Raw genomic sequence first — 24656 nt, forward strand, 5'->3', positions numbered from 1 at the left:
ATAATCCGCACCTCATTAACTTTGCACTTTTTAACAGATAATCCGCGGATTATAGGCAGGAAAATACAGTAATAGGAAAACAAAATATCAAGAACTTAAGTTGTTAATATTTCTGACCAGTTAGCTTCCTTACAATAGCTTAAAACATTCCAATTTTTATAGTTTGTCGTTTGTTTACTTTGTATAGCTTTAATGTAATCCCTGGGTTGCCACCTTCTTTTATTTTTTTTTTTTTTTTTGCCACGTTTCTCAGTAATAACTCTCAGAGTATGTTTGTTCTCTTGTGTTTGGGTTGTTCTTTGCAGCTTCTGCCCCATTCTGTGTTTAGTTTGGGTTTTTTTTTTTTTTTAGTTTTTACCTTAAAAAATGATGCCAAACTTGGGGAGCATACTAAACCTGGGAACTAATGTCATATACCCCACCCTTGGCGACTTTTTCCTGTTGGCGCCAAGAAAGCGTCGCCAAGAAAACGATGTATGGCGACATATGTCATACAGCGTTCTTAGCGATGCTTTTTTAGCGCCAACAGGAAAAATTCAGATAAAAAAACATGGTCAAAGTTGTAACATAGTGCCATAGTACAAAAATGATTCAAATTGTTATTAACTATTATTGTCATATTCAAGATAACTTTAACATAAAAGAAAACACTCAGATGTTAAACTATCAGTAATTATTATTGGTTCATCAGTAATTGAAGAGACTCAGATCGCAGAAAATCATCGGAGGAAATAGTTAATTTGTTCCCAAAGTTGGTGCTGTGAAGTACAATCTATAATAGAGAGAGAGTCTGGGATGCTGTAAAAGAAAATTCAAATTCTTTAAAGAGTGCTGCAAATCGTTAAAGCTTAGAAACTCCTGATATATTTAGCGACTTGGGTTTGTACAAATGCATGACTCTTATTAACATAACATGTTAGTTACTATTATTATCCGTTTACAAATCATATATGAAGAAAGAAATTAACTCATTTTATGCAAAACTACAGATAAACATAAACCAAATTTGCTATAATTACTTGTTTCGGCATTTGAGTGATTTTCAGTAAACTCCTGATTATCCGCGGAGTAAGGTGGCAAGGTAACCGCGGATAAGCAGCCAATCCGAATAGTAGATAAAAAACAGTACTAGTGCAATAGCTAAAAAAATATAACACTGAAAAGACCACACCCATGGATAACCTGACTGCGGATAATCGAGAGTTTACTGTATTACCAACAGTTAAGTTTTTTTTTTTTTCATGGCCAGTTTAGCTTTTTAAGTTTTGTTGCTTTGTTTTCTTTTCAATGAATTCGATTTCAACTGACATTGATTAAGTATATTGAACTCATTTATGCTGAATAACATGTCAGATTGTTATCCTATAGTTTGGATAAAACTAAGCTGGCAGCATTGTGAAGGCTCTGTAGGGTTTCCACTAAGGTTGCATTTTTCGCAAAATGCGAAAGTATTACCTCAATTACGAAAATGAAGCAAAGAATTCTTGCTAAAATGAAAAATGTAATTATTAAGTACGAGAAACTCCATTATGCAAGAGAGGAAGTAAGCATGACAATAGTCAACTTAAATCATTTTAAAATCTTAGTTAAGATGTTTAGTTCATCTATACCTAGTCTTAATGGGCATTATGTCCTTCTAATATATGTATTATTGAGATTAGGGTACTAGCAATGTTTTTAGAACAAACCTGTGTTCTCTTAATGGTAAGCATAACCCAAGACTTTTTATTTTACATTTAAAAGAGACAGCTATTTTATTTACCTATTTCTTCAAAAATATCACAAAGGAAATTTAATTTTAAACTGGATATGAAGCCTTTAGAAAGATATGAGAACATGTAACATTTGTGCATTTTGCTAAAACTTTTTCTTCAATTTTAACTTTTATGTTCAAGAACTTTTAAACTCTGCTGAAACCCTAAGGCTACACTGATCCTAATCATAGTATTATGACGCTGCCAGGGTAGCTTTGCCCTCACTATAGTTGCATCGCCCTATAATTCTTTAAACATTATGCAAAAACAGTGTGAGGAAATATTTTCCGGGAATTTTCTGTACCCCTGTCATACAGCTCTTCTTTTACATGAGATTTCTGTAAAAACAGTTTGACTAAATGAAGTTCCTTCTCATAGTTGATTAGATGTATTTAGAGATTTGAATGAAGCTTGTGAAAATTGAACTATCTGCTTGGTTTTTTTTTTTTTTTTTTTTTTTTTTTTTTTTTTTATGTGGGCGTCTTTAAGCATTTTTTCTAGTTTATGTGACAGTCTTCCTTTGGATAGTGAGTGACCTATTATTCCTTGTTTGATGCTTGTATGTTTCTGAAAAGTAAGAAAATGAGACAATTTGATACTTTTTCTATGCTTTGTATCATTCAGGTATGAAGAAACAATTTTCATTCATTATAAACTGACATTTTCCCTTGGCCTATTAATGATTTGTATTTTGATACTTACCTGTAGGCTATGAAGATTTACATTTAAATAAGTATTGCTGTCTGTTAGACCTTGAAGCATTACATTGTAGTATTCATCTCATTAGTGAGTATTTCCATTCATTTTTCAATACCATTTAATTAATATCATAATCAAATTTCAAGAACTTATTAAATAATGCATATTAGGGATGCACTGAATATTTAACCTTTTCTTTCTTTCTTTTTCTTTTATTTTTTTAAAATAATTTTCTTGTATGGTTCAATCTCAATAACTAGCTGTGCTAAAAATTTTTCACAACTTTTTTTTTTTTTAATAAAATGTTTACAAATTTCAAGATATTATTTTTCAATACTGAGGTTTTTTTTATAAATTTGTATCTTTTCTGCTTTCTTGTTTGTGGCATTTATTTCCCATATCATTTTTGATAATTGGTTTGATAGTTGGCTCAAATTTAAAACTACAGTGGAATCTTGATTTAAGCATTCTGTCGGGTTAGTGAAAACAAAATCGCACCAAGCAGGAAAACTTAAAATCGGGGGCCGAGGAAGAAATCTGAACATATTGTTTAAAAGTTGACTTTCCTTGTGATTTTAAAGGAAGAAATCCATCATCTTCCCATCGTTTTTGTTTTTAGGTACAAATTCATTTATAGCATACTTCTTTTTGCAAATTTGCTTCTCCTTTTGCATTCACAAATAAAAATTGTTTTCGAATTTTTTTCTTTGACAAGATGGATTATAAGTTGGAACAGAAAAAATGCCAGAACAGCTCCAAACTGCTAAGAAAAATTTATCTTAAAATAAGACCTTAAAAAAAACATTTGTATGAGTTTTGTACGGGAAACATTATTTGGATGTTTTAAGAAAAATGTGTAAATTGTATTTTCTAAAAAAAGATGTAAAATCTGGAATACTTCAACATTAGTGGTGTAGCAAGTTTTAAATACCTCCAGAAAATGACGTCGGAAGTGAGATAACATCTGAATTAGACAAAGTGAAATCAGGATTCCGCTGTATATGTGGAAAGTTGCAAATCATGGTCTTATCAAAAGTAAATTCTCACATTGTCTGCATCTAATAATTTCTACAGAAAATATGTTGATACTGATGCATGCTCTAATTTATAAAATCAGAATTTTTAGTGCCCATTAAAAAACTCAAATTTATTTTAAGAAATTAGCAAGAATGTACATGCTTATAAGAAAAGTATCCGAGTAATTGAAGAAACTATTTTCTGATGATTGCTTGCTCAATTTAAATGAGCAATTGTGAAAATTTGGATTTTCTTTTGTTAAAAGTTTTAAAAAGCAAAAGCTTTTGAATGATTACTCTCAAAAATTGTCATGTCAATGTAGTTTTGGCCAGGGCTGCACTTATTATTTATCAAAAATCCATTGAAATTTCCAAGATCTGGACAAGAAAAGATGATGTAACTAATAGTTCTTCAAATTTAATCTTTCTTATTTTGTAATTGCTGCTACTATTGTAGCTGCAGTGCCGGATCTTTGATATTTCCAAGCTGGAGCAAAAACTGGAAACTGCCTCTTTTACCCATCTTTCTTCAAGTTTTTATATTGCAGGTGATTATCTTCATTTGGTATTTCTAAGAATAGTTGCAAATTTGAAGCCAAATAGTCGGAAATTGACTTGTAAAATACAAGTGGAAGCTTTGTATGTATGAAATAAGCATGTAGCAACGATAAAATTAATTCGTAGTTTGTAATTTTCTTTTCCGTATTTTTCTGAGTGAACTAAGAATATTTATATCAATTTTTCATATATTTTGGCCTGCAAGATTCATCTAAATATGAGGTGCAGCCCTAGATTTTAAAAGGGTTGAACACCACTGATGTATAGGATAAGTAAAATAGAGGCACCAAAACTATAAAATTGTTTTATCCTTTCTCAATGTTTTAAGTTGAGAGAATTCTATTCTAGTCATAAAATATTTCTGGAACTTTTTATACAAAAAAAAAGTTCCTTTCACAGAAAACGCGTTTGAATTTAGTGCTTGTACTTTTCCATTTTCGGCCTAAGCAGTAGTCAGCAGTGTTTAGTTTTTTGTTTTTTTTCCCCTCTTTATGTTCAACTTGTCCGGCAAACTCACTGGAGGAGAAAAACATGTTTCTGCACTCATTGAATTTACATAATGTGCAATTTTCAACCTATTTCATGTGGTGCAGTCTGGGGTAAAACAAAACGAAATGTTTCCAAACCGGAAAATTTATAAATGTGCCCCTGGAATTGCCCTTATAGGGCGCAAAAAATACTGCATTATGTGGTGTAATTATATAGCCAAGTATTGCTACTAGATTTCCTAAAATACCTTAAAATTTTATTGCACCATTATCATTTTCTCTCTTACGCAAAAAAAATTAAATAAATGAATAAAAAATATATATCAGTGTGCAAAATATTAAACATTGGGTTTTATTGCAGTTATAGAATGTACCAGTTCCAATAAATTATTTGGGAACTTTTTTAATTGATAATTCCACAAAACAGCTTTTTATTATTTATGATGCAACAATTTGTTTCTTTTTTAATGTACTTAGTATGAAAAAAGTTTTGAAACATTCTATTTGCTTTGAAATGAGAAAAGTGGCAAATAGTAATTTGACACTGTTCATTGCATCACTAATTCTGATTCTGACATATGTATGTTTCTTCAGAAATATCTTGAATTATCCTTTTTTGTGCTCTTAATATTTTTATTTGAGTGTTAATTTTGTTTAAAAAAAAAGAACATTTGTTAACTTTCATGTTTAATTTCTTGCAAGTGTTTTGTATTATTTTTCTCTTGAATTAAAAGGATGATGAGCTATTACGTAAGAATGGTCAAAAAGTATATCTCGATTCAAAAAAAAAAAAAAACTGTATTAAAACTACAGGAAATTAAGTGTATGCTTGATTTGATCAGTGATGTAGTCCAGGGGGAGGCAGAGGGACAGTATCTCCTTACTTTTGATTTTCACACTGGCACAACCTCAAGTTTAGCCCCCCACCCTCCCCCCACTTGTTAAGTTCATTAACACATACGTATATCTATTAGCATCTTCTCACTTTTTTTTTCTTCCGGACTATACCACTGGTTTTGATGCATTGTTTTGACAAAGTCTTTGATCAAACTAGTACTTACAATCAAAAAATTAAAATTTTGACCTTGCGCCCTTTGAGCTATGAACTTTTTTTGTACAAAATTTATTGATGTAAGAAGTTTTATTAAAAACTCTATAAATGTCTTTGTAATATATTGTAGCAAGTACTTATTTAATTATGTTTTTTTTTTTACAATAAATTCTTGTAACCAAGGAAATACTTTGTGACCAGTCCGTATATCATTGCACCAACAAACTGGCTGTGGGATGCATTTTTAAAAATGAAGAGAAAAATAGTTAGAACAAACTTCAAGGGACCTCAAATTTTATTCATTGTAATGGAAATGAAGCAATGTAACGGCAAAATTAATGGACTAAAAATTTATTTTGCTGAAATGAATATTTCATTGTTTTGGTTTTCCCTGTAATGGGATTTTACTGTTTATGCAGTTTTAGGCTATATTTAGTCTCTTAAAGGAGCACCCCCCCCCCATCCCCTGGGTCTGCACCAGACATTATGTAGTATATATCATAACTTTTCATTATGTGCAAGAAATGAATCTGTTCAAACTTTTCTGTTATGTCCCATGCTTAAAGTAATTGAATTTGTTTTCATAAATGACTACTTTCAGAGCAGTAAATTTCTGTCCCATGCTTGAAGTAATTGATTTCTTTTTCATAAATGACTACTCTCAGAATAGTTCATCATCCCATTGTTTGAATAATTTGGAAAATCCTTGAAATGTCCAATTAGCCATTATCATTGTACAATGTTATACTACTCCCATATCCCAAAGTCAGTATTCTACCTTTCAAGTTAGTATTGTAGTTGGAAATGATGTAAAACATGATTCACAGAGACATAACTAATAATAATTTTCCTAATGTGTTAAATATGACAATTATAATTAACATACTTTTTTTTTCAAATTAATGAATGATATTATGCCATTGTTTATATGAATGTTATATGTTGAACTGCAGATTTATTTGTTATCATCAATGTTATTAAATGTATTTATGAAGAAATAAAATATGTTATGCACATATGCTGCCTTTTTTCCTGAATATATGTTTTAAAAATTTATCCATCGCTTTTTTTTTTTCCATTTAAACTGTGAGGAGTGATTTGATTACTACAGTAATTTTTTTTCTCCAAGCTTGTTTGTATTAATAATATAGAGATAAGATTTTTGTAAGATCATAAGTACGGAATAAAAAGGTACATGAGAACATTTTTTTTTTTCATTTCTTATTTTTCAAAAAAAAAAAAAAAAGTTATTAATTTCTCAGAGCAGAAGTGTCGTCATGATCGAATAGTCATTTATTTGTGTCAACAATAACAGACAACAATAATTGTCTTTGAATTGTTATTGTCTTTGTTAATTTTTAATAAGTGTCTTTGAAGGGGACTCATGGGAGCACACATTAACTTAAAAAAAACTGAACGAGCATATTCCAGAGAATAACTTTTAACATGAAACATATACATACTAATTGTGATTACATCGAAGAGTTTATAATTTATACTGTATCTGTTTAAATTGTGCAGTTATGTGTCGGTAAGAAAATTTTTTTTCCCAAATGTAATCTTGCTCACTATGAAACTTTCAAGTTTTGTAGCCTGGTCTGATAACTAGACAGGCAAGAGAAAAACTGGTAAGACAGTACAAAAAACATTATATTATGTTAAGATCATTCTTGTTATATATTGCGTTAAGCTTCATACAGTGTATGAAACTTACAGGTATTCATGCAGGTAAAGTTTATTAGTTTTATTCATTTGTATCTTTATAAAATTTTTGACTGGCAATGTGATATGTGTGGTATGCAAAAGCATTTGATATTTACCCTTGATTTTGTATATTTTTTTAGTGTTCTTTGATGCGTGAAGATTTTTGTTCGATCATTTTGCCTTTTGCAAAATATATGACAAAAATAGTATCATTAAATAGTGAACAGAATAAAACATTGTTAGGTGTGGGAATAGTAATTCATGATTTCTAATGAACAGCTAAGTCAGAAAATTAAAGGCTTTTAGTGTAGTTAAAGTAGATCAAACTGATATTCAACAGAGTTTGCCGGGGGGGTGGGGGGTTGAGGGGGACACACCTTACACACTGCTTGACAAATTGTTAAGGAACAATTACGTTTTTTGGAATAATTAAGAATAGACAATGATTAAACACACAGAACTAAGTATATAGTTAGTAGGGAGGATGTGCCTTTATTATAAGTACAAAATACTACAGATATTACTGTATCAATGAAGTAAAAACTTAAAATTTAAAAAAATATCCTACTTAGATGATTTTCAAACAACAACAAAAAACAGATCTAGGTCAAAATGATGGAGAAATGAGTACTTTAGTATGACGTGTGATTACCATGGACACTAATACACATTTTGTATCTGTTTTCCATACTCCCCACTAAACTATCAAGGAGTTCTTGGGGGATATTTTCCCACTCCTCTCTCAAAGTGGATTTGTCTTCTTGTACTGTTCTGGGAGGGATGATTCTTTGCGCAACATGACTGCCCAAACCCTCACAGGCATGTTCAATTGGATTTAAGTCGTTTGAGAGCGCAGGCCACTACATACGGAGAATGTTTTCACTTTGCAGTGCGTCTGATAATTTAATGCTCCTGTGTGGCAGTGCATTGCCGTCCATAAAGAGAAAGTCTGGACCTACAACCTCCCTAAAAAGACGAACATAATCCAGTATAACTTCTCTGCAATACAGTTGTGACGCTTCCTTGTTCAAAAATGTGAAGCGCTGTTCCACCATTGTGCATGATGCCTGCCAGCACCATCTCGCCTTGGCTGTACTGATCACGTTCACAAGCAAATTTTTGTGCATAACGTGTTCCACGCTCTCTCCACAGTAGTTGGTGACCAGAATCACTTGTCACACTGAAACAAGATTCGGTCAGAGAACATCACTCTCGACCAATTTTGACGATCCCAACCAACATGTCCCTTACACCAGTGTAATCTCTCTCAACGATGGCGTGGTTGAACTTGGATGCAACGTACAGGCTTCCGTGCATACAAACCAACATTATTTACTCGCCGTATGATGGTTCTTGCAGAAACGTGCGTACTGGTAGCGGTTGTAAGATTTGCAGCTATCTGTCCAGGAGTGAAATTTCTGTTCCTTTTTACCACGAGGGGTACATAGCGATCCTCTGAAGGTATGGTGTTCCTACCACGACCCCCGGCATGCTTTTGCAAAACATTTCCACTTTCATAGGCCTTCTTTAATCCGGAGATGGCACTTTTTGATACACCCATTGCTGCAGCCACAGTGGTGACACTTTGACCTACTTCCAGTCGTCCAACAGCTCGCCCACAATCGTAGGTACTCAAATGATGTCTTGCTGACATTTTACTCTTAAGTATTTCAAGAACCAAACAGAATTTCAGAGAAAAACCTTTTTTAACATCCAGCACTATTTTTGTTAAAAACCAAACAGCGTGAATTTTCGTACGAATCTTGAGCATGTATGCACTGTCTTTTATACAGATAAGGAGTCTTGATCTATCACGCCATCTGAACTTGAATTTGTTTCCATTGGCCAGCTGGTTAAGGTACAAATTTCCATAAATCACTTGTTCCTTAGCAATTGACAAGCAGTGTATAATGTTCCATACTTTCTCATAAGGTTTAATGAAAACGTTTTTAGGATTTCTTAAAGACAACTAATCTAATTTGAAGTGCATATAAATATTATGTACTAGGTTACTTCGAATGCAGATGAAGCATATCTTTTTAACATTTTATGCCAATCAAATATTAAATTCTGCATTATTTCATCCAAATGCTATGAAGGGTATTAATTAAAACATTGCCGTAATAATTATAGCTTGATGATACTAGGTTAATAACAGACTCATAGTCTCATGTTGAACTATATATATATATTTTCTTTTGTATGTATACTGCCCCCACCCCTTTCACTACAACCATTTAGACAAGACTTAGGCGTTAGATTTAGTACTGCATAACGTAATGAAGAAAACGTAAGCTTCATGGCACATAAGTTTTGAATGCAACTGCCAAAGTCAAAAAATATCCATGTGATGTTTCTTGTTTTATAATTTCTTAAAAACCGAAAAAAAATTTTATAATTAGTTTCTTTGATTGAAATAATTTTTTCTGCATACATACGCACACTACAAAAAATGTAATTATTGATTCTATCAAAGAAGAGTTGATAGAAGAAAAATGAATTTGAACTGCATGAATGAAAAATGCTTGAATTTGAAATTTAAAAATTAAGTGAGTTAAATAAATGCTTTTTAAAAAGACAAAAAATGTATTTTTATTTAATTATATTAGTTTCGGAGAAATTGGATGAATTTGCTTTATTTTTTTCGCTTTATTTCAAATTAATAATATATATTTTTTCCCCTCAAAAATATCAGTGGTCACTAGCACCAACTTCAAGTTTTTCAAGTAATAAGAAAGGAGGTGGGGGATATATGCAACTCAATGTGATGTAGTTGCGGGCTTCTAGTGTGTGGGATATATGCAACTCAATGTAATGTAGTTGCGGTGCCCTAGTTGCGGAGCCTCTAGGCGTTGTTGGGTTAAAGGTTGAGGACGAAAGCATAACAAAACAGATTTTTAACGTTGCTCTTTGCTCAATGATTCTTAAATGTTTTAGTTTCGTTCCGTGCTGCCCTCTATTGGGTAATTGAAACAACAATTCTATTTATAATGAATTTTAAAATATAATTATACAGGGTGTCCGAAAAGTCCTTGACACATTTAAAAAATTCATAAAAAACCAACAAATTGTCGTATGAATTTGCGGTTTGCACCATAATACTTCACAAGTTCAAGAGTTTTTATGACATCAAAAAAAGAAGAAAAAAGGCATTTCGCAAAGCATAGCATATACTGAAACCCTTTTTTCTTCTTCTTTTTTTCCCCTTTTTATTTATTTATTTTTTTCGATGTCATAAAAAGTCTTGAACCTGTGAAGTATTATGGTGCAAACCGCAAATTCATACAACAATTTGTTGGTTTTCTAATAGTTTTTTTAATGTGTCAAGGACTTTTTGAACAGCCTGTATAATGCACGCACAACGGAATAAATGTTGTACAAAACTTTTAGTTTTCAATTCAAGTATCTAAATTTAAAAATTTTTTTTAAAAACCCCGACTGAGTCGCAAATGTAGAATTAAATCAAGAGGGAAAATTGAAAATCCTTTTAAAAGCCTAAAACTATTAAAAATCAATTACAAGTATTTTATTTGTTAACAAATAGAAACTGGCAACAGATAAAAATTGTAAATCATTGCCGGCCAACAATGAATTCTGTTACCAATCGTGTGAATAAAGCAGGCCCGTGTCCAGGATTTCACAAAGGGAGGGGTTTCAAAGATCTTTTAAAAATCATTTCTCGCAGTGGCATGAAAACACCTCTTGTACCAAATAATTCATTCCTGTTTTATGGTTATAATCAAGCAATGGAGTACTTTAGGGGCCAGAGCCATTGATTTTAAAGCGCATTACTATTCCTAGAAAGAGATAACAAGTATAGTATTATATACATGTAGGGATGTTTGTGACCCCTCCCCTATTTCCCCAAATTCCGGCTGCGCTAGTGGATAGAATGTTGTTTTACAGCTTCTTCAGAAACAAGCCTTTTTATCTGTTAACTACACTGCATATTGCAAAAGGTATTAAAAATTTCGCACAAATATTTTTTTTTTACATGCTGTATACCAAAAAATATTCCCATTGGATGTTTTGTATTGTCAGTCTATTCAGTGGTTCTTTTGCAACTGGTTTTCTAAAATATAATTTCAGTTGGTGATGAGTGGGCACTCGTAAATTGCTGAAAAAAAATCAAAGAAAATGACTTAAAAAAAGAGCACTGACATAAACATTAACACTATAACTAAGTTAAATATCATTTTCTTCATATTGCTTTTATCATTATTCTCCCCCAATGGGAGGGGTTTAACCCCTAAAACCCTCCCCTTGGACACGGCCCTGGAATAAAGGCTTAGCCGTATTTAAAATCTGCTTTAAAAGAGCGTTATAATTCGAATTCTATATAAAATGGAAGTTCGAAACACATTCTAAAAGACGCAGAAAAAAATACTCTTTATTTTTGGACAAAACTTAAAAAATTTTAAACGTGTTTTCACTGCAAAAATTGCAAAAAACCTTTTAGAGGTTTTTAATTAATGTTTTCGTTAAATTATGTCATCCGAAGACTCAACCTAGCTCAGAACACTCTCGATCAGTAAAGTAAGAAATAACAACGTCAAAAAAGCACAAATTGCAGATTACTGCAGACACTAGTTTCGGCGTTACAGGGAACGCCTTTTTCTTCGCAAAACATTTTTTTTTTTTAATCGGTCCATCCGTTTAGACGATAGAGTGCCACAGACAGATACACAGACACGTCAAACTTATAACCCCCTTCCTTTGTGTGTCCGTGTTGGTGTTGGGGGTTAAAAATTGATTATATGTACGAAGTAATTTTAATTTCCAAAATCTGAGACAAAGATTTCAACAATTAATATTTGACGCCAAACTTTGTCGAAAGTACAATAATAATATACGGGACAAAACTAATTTGGCTACCCCATTAAATATTTTTCAATTCATTTCTCCACAACATCAAAAAACCTTATAAAACTGTTATTAACACAAAACATTATTTGAAATAAAAAAATCATTTTTGTTTGCTACTAAAGCAATATTATTGGAGTTGAAAGGGAAAATAGGTTTATTATAAATGGAATCAATCGCGTGACACTTTATAACCAAGAAAAAAACACGTGGAGAAAAAAAAAATATGTGTAATCTTTGTAAATATTTGTGCATTTTATTTTACTATAATATTTTTGAAATGTTTTAACTGTAGTTTTTATGTTTTCAAACATTGAAAACGTACATTTACCTGTAGTGTCTTCAAAAAATTAGAAATATGTTTTATGTTTCATTTAGGAATTTCATTTTTCAACTTTCCTGTATCCGACTTTAACACTAAGAAAAAGTGTTGTAAAAATCCGTGAGTACTTTTGTAAAATTCAACTTTTTTTTTTTTTTTACTATGATTCTTTTGAAAATGTTAACTATAGTTTTTCTGGTTTTAAATATTAAAAATGTATCGCTTACATTATTTTCTCTTCTGAGTTTTAGTTCCGAAATCTGGATCTTTCTTGTGGGCATAGATATAACGAATGATGGAGAAATCACAACCGAAACTAGCCAAAAGGGAATGTTGAAATAGAGCAGTGTAAGCAGGGCCTGATTACTGAATAGGCCAACTAGGCCCTGGCCTAGGGCCCCCGATATTTTGGGGCCCCCTAATGGCTGAAATTACTTTAGTCTATGGCTAAAACTGTTTCAGTCAACGGCTGAAGTTATAAAGTTTGTTTACAGGGGCCCCTAAAAAAGTATTTGGCCTAGGGCCCCTTGATATCTTAATCGGTCCCTGATTGTAAGTACTCTTTTTATTATTTTATCCACAATTTTAGTTGTTTTTGGTCTCAATTTATGAGGAGGAAATATAAATATGTTGTTTCTTTTTTGGAACTGGGCAAATGAGACAAGGGCGCCCATATAGGTGGGCAAGGGGGAGGGGCTCGAGCCCCCCTCCCTTATAAATGAAAACTTCCTTGCTTTTAGTACTTTTTTCTTTGCAAAACTGTAAAAACATTTCTTCTCCAGCCATTAATGAATAAGTTATTAAAAATGTCAAATTTTAATGACTCTAATCTGTCCTGAAATCTGCTTCCATGGGGAAAATATCCTGCTAAACCATGGTTAAAATGTCTGAGCCCCCCTTACAATTTTGCATATGGGCGCCCATCAAATGAGAGGCCATGCTAGCCTAGTTGGAAACTAGGGGCCCGCCGTTTGGGGGTGGGGGTGGGGGGGGGGGGATCGGAATCACAGTAGTGTAAATTTGGCAAGTTTTAGGAGTGGAGCTGGGTCCGGCTACCATACTCACCCTGCCTTGGACCTTTGGTTTTTATTTTTCAACAGTCTTGTGGCTAATTCAAAGCTTAGGTAAAGAAAAATACTTCAGGCAGGTACCTTGTTTTGAGAAGACTATCACTTTACCCTAATTTTCCCAAAATCTATTTTATCAGAAATTCATCTATCTCTATCTCAGTATATTTATTAATCAATATCTGTATAAATATCAGTTTCAATAAAATACTTTGTAAAACACAGTTTTTTTCAATAAGATAAGAAAATGTTATCCATGCCTATCTCTATAGCTGTATATCTATCAACTAATCTATTTCCAAAACTATTAATCTACGTATATTTACCTCTGTACCTATCTAGATATTTCTATATTTGTCTACCTGTATCTATCGCTCCAAATTTATCAATTTATATCTTCTATATAACTTTCAATTTCAAGAAAACGTTTTGCAAAATGATATTTGGTTGCTTCCCATTTTTACAAAAAAAAAAAAAAAATTCTTTCTTTTTCTTTTTTTTCTGAAAGAGCAATGTTTGAAAACACAAGGTGAGTTACTTTTCTTCTTCTTCTTTTTAAAAAAAAGTTCAGTTGATGTTTTCATTTCGCTGCTGACGTCACAAGTGAACAAGTCGCTAGGGTTACCAGAACAAAGTATCAGGACATTGCCAAACTTTGCCAAATGAGTATGACACTTAAGAGCCACTGTCTGTAAGGATCAGGCAGGTTGTGATTGTTGACATTTTTAATTTTCTTTATTTTTGCAAATGTTGTTCCTTATCATGAATGTAATGTTTGTGGAAAATATGAGCTTTGTCTGCCTTACCGTTTTTGGGAAATTATTTTTTTTAATTTAGGGGGCGTGGCACATTTTTGCGTGTTTTTCAAATTTGCAGATTTTAAAGTTCTTGTTGCTTTAAGCGCCCCTATAATGACATGTATTTTTAAATTCTATACTATTATATGGTCTTCTTAGATACTATTACAGCTGTCAAATCGGTGTCACTACGAGGGCGACGGCCACGAACTCCGTTTAAAAATGACCGAAAATGAATTTTTTTCTATATTCAAGGCCAATTTTCTCAAAGCGCCTTCATGATGACACCAACATTTTTAGATCATTTTCTAGCCACACTTACATACATCAAAAATATGTATCAAAATCGGTGTCACTATAAGGGCGCCAGAAGATATTGGAACTTTTATTCAATAAATTTCACAAAAACACAAATATTTAGAATCTAATTACAACTGTCGCCCTCATAGCAGATATCTGATACTACATTAGGTTGATAACCAACATGTTTGTCTAACATTTGCACAAAAAAAATCGGTGTCACTCCTATTATTTTTGGAAATATAATCGTTCGAAGTTAGTACGTTATGGCGTTTTTTTATTTAATCTTTTCACCCCCAGATAGTTTTTTTGAACATATTTATTTTTAATTTAATACAAAAATGTGTATATTTTAACATAAATAGCTTTGGGCAGTAAGAGCGTCTTTTTCTTGAATAGAAAATGCCCGTTTTGATATAAGTACAGGAAGATGTATTGTGCATAATATGTCTAGATTATCTTACCAATACTCATCTTGTTTTTTCGGCCAAACAAATCTATTTATTCCAATTGTTCTTGACATACATTTGACCTCAACTTGCAAATGGATTTTATACGAAAGATGTATAAAGAGAAGCTCTTACAAACATCTTATATAAATGCTTCAAATTTTCAACTAATAAATACCCCTGCATTGCCAAAAGTTCAATTTAATGAAATTGGATGGTCCCTATCTTTACGAGCTCAGTTCAAGTTCACTTCAAAGCAGAAGGAGTATTTATAAGAACAATTTACGATTGGTGAAAATACTGGGAAAAAACAATATCCCTGTCAAGTTGCATACTAGATGAGAAATGCAGTTCGTAACGGGGAAAAAACTGTTCGTTGCTTCAGAGTATTGTACTATGAAACAAATCCTATCCTTTTTCTTTCGATGGAAGAAACAAAAAAACGAATGCATTCTCAATGCATCAAATGAGAATATTGAAGAAAGCGAACATTCAGAATCTGAAACTGAATTTGAGGATAACGTAGACCAAAACGAGGAAAACATTACGAATCAAGTCAAATCAATTTCAGAAAGACGTTCATCACTTATTGAAAACTGCTAATTTTGTAGCACTAAAGTATGGGAAAACATGGTATCCCAGAAAAAGAGTAGAAGTTGACCATTTGCAAGTTTATGTCAAATGCATGTCAAGAACAATTGGAATAAATAAATTTGCTTGGCCGGAAAAAACAAGACGAGTATTGGTATAATAGTCTATACATGTTATGCACAATAGATCCACCTGGTACCTATATCAAAACGGACATTTTCTATTCAAGAAAAAGACTCTCTTGCTGCCCAAAGCTGTTTATGTTATAAGGTACACTTCTTTGTATTAAATTAAAAATAAATATATACAAAAAAAAATCTGGGTGTGAAAATATTAAATAAATAAATATAAAAAAACGCCATAACGTACTAACTTGGAACGATTATATTTCCAAAAATAATAGGAGTGACACCGATTTTTTTTTGTGCAAATGTTAGACAAACATGTTGGTTATCAACCTAATGTAGTATCAGATATCTGCTATGAGGGCGACAGTTGTAATTAGATTCTAAATATTTGTGTTTTTGTGAAATTTATTGAATAAAAGTTCCAATATCTGCTGGCGTCCTTATAGTGACACCGATTTTGATACATATTTTTGTTGTATGTAAGTGTGGCTAGAAAATGATCTAAAAATGTTGGTGTCATCATGAAGGCGCTTTGAGAAAATTGGCCTTGAATATAGAAAAAAATTCATTTTCGGTCATTTTTAAACGGAGTTTGTGGGCGTCGCCCTCGTAGTGTCACCGATTCGACAGCTGTAACAGTATCTAACAAGACCATATAGTAATATGGAATTAAAAAATCCATGTCATTATAAGGGCGCTTCAAGCAACAAGCACATTAAAATCTGCAAATTTGAAAAACCGGCAAAAATGTGCCATGCCCCCTAAACAAAAAAAATTGTTTTCTCAAAAATGGTGAGTCAGACAGAGCTCAAATTTCGGATTTACATTACATTTATGATAAGGAACAACATATGTGAAAATAAAAAAAATTAAAAATGTCAACAATCACAAATGCTTTAAACTGCCTGATTCTTACAGACAATGGCTCTTAACTAACAATTCTCGTTCCGCTAATAATTCGCACGCAGGTAAAAATCACCAAAAGGCGATCACTTCCCAGAAAAGACAGCCACGCGCTCCGATTCAGGATGGCTGTCTTCACTTTTGATGTCACACGATGAAACGAAACAGATTGTTTCAGAAATCTAACAGTTAAAAAAAATAATTAAAAAATAAATGTTGGGGAAATAAAAGTATTTTCTAGCTCCATGTTTCTTTCTTTTTTTTGCTCATTCTATCAATTTTAGTGACTGAAAATAGTATTTTTGACTGAAGGAAGCACCCCTATTATTCCCTCTTGGTTTTTATTCAAATTCATCAATAACATCGTGGGGTGATGAGAGGAAAAAAGAAGGAAGAATCATCCGCCGAAATTAAAATCGTGTTCTTTACTTAAAAAATATTATTTTTTTATACATAACTATTAAATATTTTTTTGAGCTTACTACCAAACGGCACGAACTTGAGGGTCACGGATTTGGACAAAATTCTAGATATAGGTCAATTCCTATTAGGTATGAGCGTAGGTAAAGCGGTTTGACTGCATAGGCCCTAGTTCGGCTGCAACGGGGGTCAGAAGTTGATAATTTAGACACGGGATGCAACGGAGTTTCCTTTAAAATCACCATTTTTTATCTATTTTTCTGCTACTGTACTGCAGTATGAGCCATTTGCATCATGCTTACCTTTGAATTAATTATGTTGGATACTAATTTTTAATAAGCGGTTCTCAAATTTAAATTGGTTACTACTTTTAATTTCAATAACTTGAATGCCAAAATAACATAGTTACAAGATATTTATCGTTTGCGAATGAAACTAATTATTTTCGTTTTATATTGTTACAAATTCTGTAAATAGTAATTATTGTAGTAACGTAACCTGTAAATAGTTTCCCGTAATGAATATACAACCCCTTTTCATTCCGCTAAAGTATACGACCCCTATTTCCTTTTCTTTTCATTGATAAAATTTGATAACGGTCTACGCATTTCTGGAAGCAGAAAGAATGTTGTGGAAAATTCTTCGATGTTTATAAAAGCCGTTAGCGATGGATAAACAGGGAGTTTCGATTGATATTTCGAACTGGAGAGCATTTTTGCTCTGTTTATTGCGAGGCATTTCGCTGTGTTGTTTTCGTATATGGAAGTAAATACGTGTGTAAACGTTGAGTTTACGGTGTTGTGTGATAATTGCTTAATTGCTGATAAAAAATTTAGCAGTTGTTGAAGATCTTTCCTGTACATAGTGTAAATAAATTTCCTGTGTTTTTATCAAGAACTGTGTCTTCATTTCAAGAAAGTGGAAGTCGCACCGAATCCGTTACAATATTAATCGTGTGCTAGTAAAAAGTATTAATCGTTTGCTAATAAAAACATTTACTTTAACTGGATATTTATCGTCTGCTATCAAAGATACCCCACATTGATAAGCAAAAATGGGAGAGGTGAAAAAGCTCTTATTTATTGCACATGGCACACACACACAAAATAAAAAAATAAAAGATCGTTTCGACTTTTCAAATAACTTAGATAGTGCCCATAAATAAATACGTGTTCTCAATTATACTCAATTTACTAGCAAAAGATGCCAAAATTGTTGGGAGGTTGAACGTAGTGTCGAAGTCTGAAATTCCAATGGAAACGCCATTGCATTTCAAGGGCCAAACTAGCAACTTTGGGCCCTATGCAGTCAAACCGCTTTACCTGCGCTCATACCTAGTGGGAATGGACCTATAGCTGGAATTTTGTCAAAACCCGTGACCCTCAAGGTCGTGCCGTTTGGTCGTTAGTTTTTGAAGAACAAGAAATGTTTCGCCTTTTTATAGCTAGAGATCAAAGAATAGATTTATCTACTTTTCGTTGGTTGACTTTACAGAGATGAATCCTCTATAAAATCGACTTTAATAACGTGTTTTCAAAAATTCATAAAAGATACAAAATCGGAATTTTTTTTTCTCCATTACGTGTTAAAATTGGGTTTTTTGCAATGGGGTTGTTTCCTTCAGTCAACAGTAGTACTTTTTGTCACTGAAATTGATAGAATAAGCAAAAAAAAAAAAAAAAAAAAAACATGAACCCAGAAAATACTTTTATTTTCCCAACAGTTATCTTTTAATTAATTTTTTTAAAGGTACGATTTTTCAAACAAGGCGTGGTCGTGATGACGTCACAAGTGATGCTCTTTGGCGCATCTTTCTACCACGTTTCCACATTATGATAATCAAGAAGCGAATTAAAATAGCGCTCTACGCTTGCTATCAACCATATTGTTGCCAATACACGTGAGTAAAGATGCGAATTAAATGTTTTGCTCTGTGAATGGCAACACTGAATGGCCTTTCATCATTTGTGATGTCATCGGACTGAAGCATAAACAATAAAAGCGCACCGATCTAAGAATTTTTTTAAAAATATTAAACTTAAACAAATTATTTAAAAAATGGTCAGATCCTATGTTTTTAAGCATGCTCTCTCAGAAAAAAATACTTTAAAAATTTTGGAAACGACCCAGTTGGGTCAAAAGAATAAAAATCAAATCTGGCACAATTAATTTGAGGTCTGTTGCTGAGTCATATAAAATGTTCAACCACTTGTTTTTACAGTAAAATCCCTCTAATGCGGACACTAACGGGATTTTTTTTTTTTTTTTGTCCGCAATAGAAGGGTGTCCACAATACAGGGGTTTAATAATGTTATTCGCCATGGAATCAGGGGGTTAAAAATAGTCCGCATAAGGAGGTGTCCGTTAGGAGGGGTTTTACTGTAATTTATTTACTGAAAATCGAAGGCGAACCTGCCTATTGTCGTCTAACACTATACCTTTTCACCAAATTTCATGTTTCTGAACTTGACTGCTTTACCGCTTATACTATTTATAAATAGATTTACTAGACATTTGCACTACCTTCTGTAGCTTTAGTATTCTTTTTTGGTATTTTCTTTGAAACAGTTTAAAATGGGTACTTGGGGGCTTAAAAGCAGGTGTTTATTTCCTTTTTATATTTCGTCTAACTATTTTGTTCGCTTTCAACATAGTTTTTTTAAAAATTAACCGAAGAAGATAAAAAAATGTTCACAAAATATCCTTATGTATTGAAAGCTATATTATTCTTAATTGAACTGAGAGAAGAAAAAAAAAACTACGACCGATTTATTATAGTGTAATTTTATTACAAATTTTTTTGTTGAAAATGCAGATAAGTATAAGAAATACAATTGAAATGCTTGACCACAATAAATATCTTAAATAAATTGGCTTATCTTCTTCCTATAATAAGAAACATATTTTAGTTCAAAACAAAGAATAAAATCGTTTTTCTGTGTAATTCAATTATCTATCGGAGCTGTGATAAAATCACCATGTATGATTCATTCGATTAAAGATTTGATATATATCGACTTTGCTGCAGCGGAATTTTTACTGAATTTTCAATGCCTGAATTTTTTTTTTACTACAGAAACTGAGTCTTTATAAAACAAGCTGTGTAAGCTGTTAAACCGCAACTTTGCAAATCATGTGCAGTGAACAGTGAACCTTTATTGTTATATAAAACAACTGCTAACTCTTAGTGTTAGTAGTAACAAAGTTACAAAGTGAAGACGAAGTGTGTTTTGGATTGCGTCAATATCAAACTCTGACGAGAAAAACATGAAAATTACTTAAATCAGACTAAAGTAAATACAGTAAAACGTGTAAAGTTGACCACCCTTGTAAGTTGACCGCCGTTTTAGGTACGTAATTAGTCTTTATCATATAAATTAACTTCTATAAGTTGACCACCTGTTTAAGTTGACCACTTAAGTAGTGCACCGCAAGTGGTCAACTTACACAGGCTTCACTGTACAATAAAACTTGTCAAGTTGAGCACCTTACTTAAGTTGAAAGCTGTTTTCTACATACAATACATATGCAATATGGACCAAGTGAAAAGGAAAAAAAAATACACCCTAGTTCGAATTTTTTACTTCAGGCGAGTGATTCTTGTCTTCTTTATCAATTGCAATTATCGTCTCCAAGTTGCTGCAAATGATCAAAAAACCTTTTGTGCTACGTTTGAACGCGCAATAAGTAACACGCTTTGAGCATGTGGCTGAAGCAAGTGGAATACACACTGAATAAATTCTGCAATCAAATAACAGTTTTTTCTTCACAGATAGTTGTTTTCTCGTCATGAACCCCTTTCAAACCAGGTGGTAAAATTTGCATATACCGACAGCACGGTTATAACATTCAGATACTGCAGTGTTATTTCTATTCAGGAGTTGAACCGCAACATTGGTTGCGATTCTCGTTGGTGAGCTAAATTAATTTTATCCGCCAGTTTGAACATTATCTCAGCTACAATGAGAGGACATCTGTCTCCAGTTCGGTGATTGACTGTTCCAGACTGATGAATCCATAAAGAGGACGAAACTGTAATTTCTGGATGTCATAACCTGGCAACAGGCTGTGGGTATATGTATGTTGAGTTTTTTTTTTTTTTTTTTTTTTTTTTGTAGATTTCTTTTGTCCATAGAGCTTAGTGCATAAAACGGGAAAATCAAGTTTCAATGATTAATGTGTATATTGAAAATTTGAAACGAGAAACCGAGTTTAATTGTGTCGTAGGATACGCATTAAAGGCTTTCAGTGATGATAAATATGTAAAAGTGCATAAATAAGCAGTTAAGTATTTGCGAAAGAAATATCTACCGATTTCTTTAGATGATCTTTATCAAATTCATCTGAGTATAATCTCAAATATCTCCCACATCGGATGATTTGATCCATCATTACCTCAAAAGTTGAGCATTGGATTACCTAAACAGAAAGGAAGTTGAAAATATAAATAAAAATTATTTTCAGTCAAAAATAAGATTTGAAAAAAAAAAAAAAAAAAAAAACTTGGGCACATGTGAACAATTTTTTTTTTATTTTTCCAAAATGTTACCAATTTTTCAGCGCGTCCCGACCCCATGATTGAATAGTCCTTTCTTTGTGTCATGAATTTTTTTTAGATTTCTTTTTAAAAATATTTCATTAACTTTTGAAACAAAGTAGGTAAGGTCAGCTGAAGGATAACATTTTGTGCATTATCGCCAGGAGTAGGAGCACCCCGATGGGAGGTCACGGAAGATCACTGTGATCTTCCAAAATATTCCTCATGCGGCAAATTTTGTCTGACGATTCGACAAATTTGGGATATAATTGCAATATTACAATTTTTAAATGTCCGAACGTCACTTTTAATTAGTCGTACGTATGTGCGTATACCAGTAGCGGATCCACATGGGGGGGGGGGGAACAATCGCCCCCCCCCCCCCCCCCCCCCCCAAGGTTTATAAATCTAAAGAAAAGTTTCCGGGAGACCTCCCCCCCCCTATCCTAACATATCACAAAAATCGCCTGCAACAGTGTTTTAACGATTTTAATTTCAAAAATTTTTCAGTGGGGAGTCCCTGAACCCAGTCTTTCCAATAACATCGAAGATCGTCAAAAAATTTGAATTTTTGGAGCTTATATTTCGAAAATATCGTCAGGGAAGATTATTTGAATCCCATCCTTTTACCTAATGTTACCAAAGTCAGCCTACAATTACGTTTTTAAGAGTCTAGTTCCAAACCACTTCCGCGGGAGGACTACAAAACCTCACGTCTTCTTCCTAACATCACAAAAATCTTAAACTATGTTTTTGGAACTTTAATATCTACATGGAGAGTTTTGAACCTCATGCCTTCGCCTAATGTCTTGTAAGAGGGTCTCCAATGACTTGAAAACAATTCTTTGTGATTTTGCTACAAAATATGGTTTTTAATTGTACTAAATGACAAGTCTGACTATTGAAGGATTTGGTTTGTTTATTATCCATTTTTCTCGAATTATCCGGATTTTCGGTTCTCCGGATTCTCTTTGGTCCCAAGTTAGTCCAGAGTCCGGATGGACGAGGCGTTTCTGTGTAGTGCCTCCATCTGTTATCATAATATGTAACATAATGATTGCAGTTTCTTTCATTTTATAGAGCGAAAATATAACGTTAAAATTGTCAAAAAGAAAAAAAAAAGACAAACAAACAATAATTGAAGGGGAAAATATTTGTCCTAATAACAAAGAACCAACCTTAGAAGGTTTCTTTAAGGAACTTATCTGCTGAGACTCATTTATCTATTAAATTTTTGCTTAGTGAGCTAGAAATATCAAAATCGAGGCAACGAACAAATATGTGCAAAATGAAAACATTCTAAACTTAAACCAATTTCAAATCAGTTTTAAAAAATCTTAATTCATAAAAATATTTTTTTTTATGATTTTTGTCAACAAGAACAATAATAATAGTAAAAATAATAGTAGTAATAATAACAGGGTCGCCCCGATGGGAGGTCACAGTGACCGTCCGTGACCTCCCGAAAATTTCTGGAATCAGCAGGTTTTCTTCTGACGATGCAGAAAATGGGGAGACAAAATTTCAATTTTACAATTTTTAAGTCCCTTACTGTCCCTTATCATTAGATGTGCTTGTGCGTGCATTATCGTATTTTATCATTCAGCAAAATTTGGAGTTCCATTGGAAAATTGAGAATTTCCGCCAGCAAAAAAATCTAAGGTCAAGGTGCCCCTGAATAACAGTAATAATAATAAAAATACTAGACAAAAACAATAAAATTAAAATAACAGTAGCGATGATGATGACAATGACAATAACAATAATAATTATCATTTAAAAAATAAATCCATGATTTCATTGTAAGATATTTAAGACTTAAATGCTCTGAAATTCTGACGTTAACAGAACTTCCTGATTCAACTGATCAGAGATACGGAGTAGAATTGATCTGGTTCAATAAGCGACAGCATTTAAAGAGTTTTTTATAATTACTGAAGTTCATATTAAACATCATAGGCGGCTAGTACTAGGGGGGGCAGGGGGGGGGGGCAACTGCCCCCTTACTTTTAAAAGTTAAAAATCAATGCTCTATCAGAAAATTATTTTTTGAAGGGTGAATTGATTTACTTCATAGAAATAAAAACTAAAAATACCAAAAAAAGGAACTCTTTCTCATGTTATTTCATGAAAGAAACTTTCAATTGGAAGTGAGAAGTCTACAGTGGTCACCTGCAGCCATATTCCGCATTTTTAGAGGTCATTTAATTAGTAAAATCCAATAATATAGCCCAATTTTGCAAAAAAAAAAGTCAGCTTTGAGGTTGCCCCCCCCCCCTTCCCGCACTTTTTTGCCCCCCTCCCCCTCATTTTTTGGTGCACCAGCCGCCTATGTTAAACGTACATACAATACTACAGTGCCCAACCGCACATCATTTTCTTGAGAACCATACTCCTTACTTCAATGTTCGTCGCATTTATTTCTGTCTTCATTTTTGTTTCCTCAGTGAAGCACTATAATCGTCCATAATCGTGTAGAAAATCGTTTCTACAAAAGAAAAGAAAAAAAGGTTAAACAGCAAACTCACTAATCACTAACTAAATATTTTGAAGTAACATAAATCGATTGCAAAAATAAAACGTAAGTTATTTTATTGGGATTACAAGACAACTGCAACAACAGATACCACGAACCATCTAGACAGCCCCGTAATTTCAGAATTTCCGGGGGGGGGGGGGGAGAGCGAAAGAGAAAGAAAAGGGTATGAACTCCAATGCATTTAAAAGGAAAAAAGCATCAAAATACAAGCAAAAACTCGCGATTTTTTTTTTTAGACACAAAAAGAAACTCCCTATGCACCACATAGTATCACATAGGGCCCGAAGGTAAGAGGCACACCAATACAAAATACACAAAATAAAATGAGCACAACATACAAACAATTAACAACGAATAGAGAAGAAAAAACACACACACACACACACACACACACACACACACACACACATACAAAAAGGTTCAAACCCGAGCCTCCTGAGTGCCAAAATGACGAGTCTGCATCTAGAACT

The 24656-nt window shown here is 32.8% G+C and overlaps 1 long non-coding RNA gene across 1 annotated transcript; it reads right to left on the reverse strand.

Annotated features, from left to right (window-relative positions):
- Nucleotides 1–19875: 19875 nt before the first annotated feature.
- LOC129224023 (uncharacterized) lies at nt 19876–24136 on the reverse strand. The gene is made up of 3 exons (XR_008580668.1): nt 24048–24136; nt 21422–21529; nt 19876–19996 (listed from the first exon to the last, which is right to left on the reverse strand). It is a non-coding gene; the product is annotated as an uncharacterized LOC129224023 (long non-coding RNA).
- Nucleotides 24137–24656: the final 520 nt, after the last annotated feature.

The sequence above is a fragment of the Uloborus diversus genome, chromosome 6 (genome assembly GCF_026930045.1).
Source record: "Uloborus diversus isolate 005 chromosome 6, Udiv.v.3.1, whole genome shotgun sequence".
NCBI lineage: Eukaryota > Metazoa > Arthropoda > Arachnida > Araneae > Uloboridae > Uloborus > Uloborus diversus.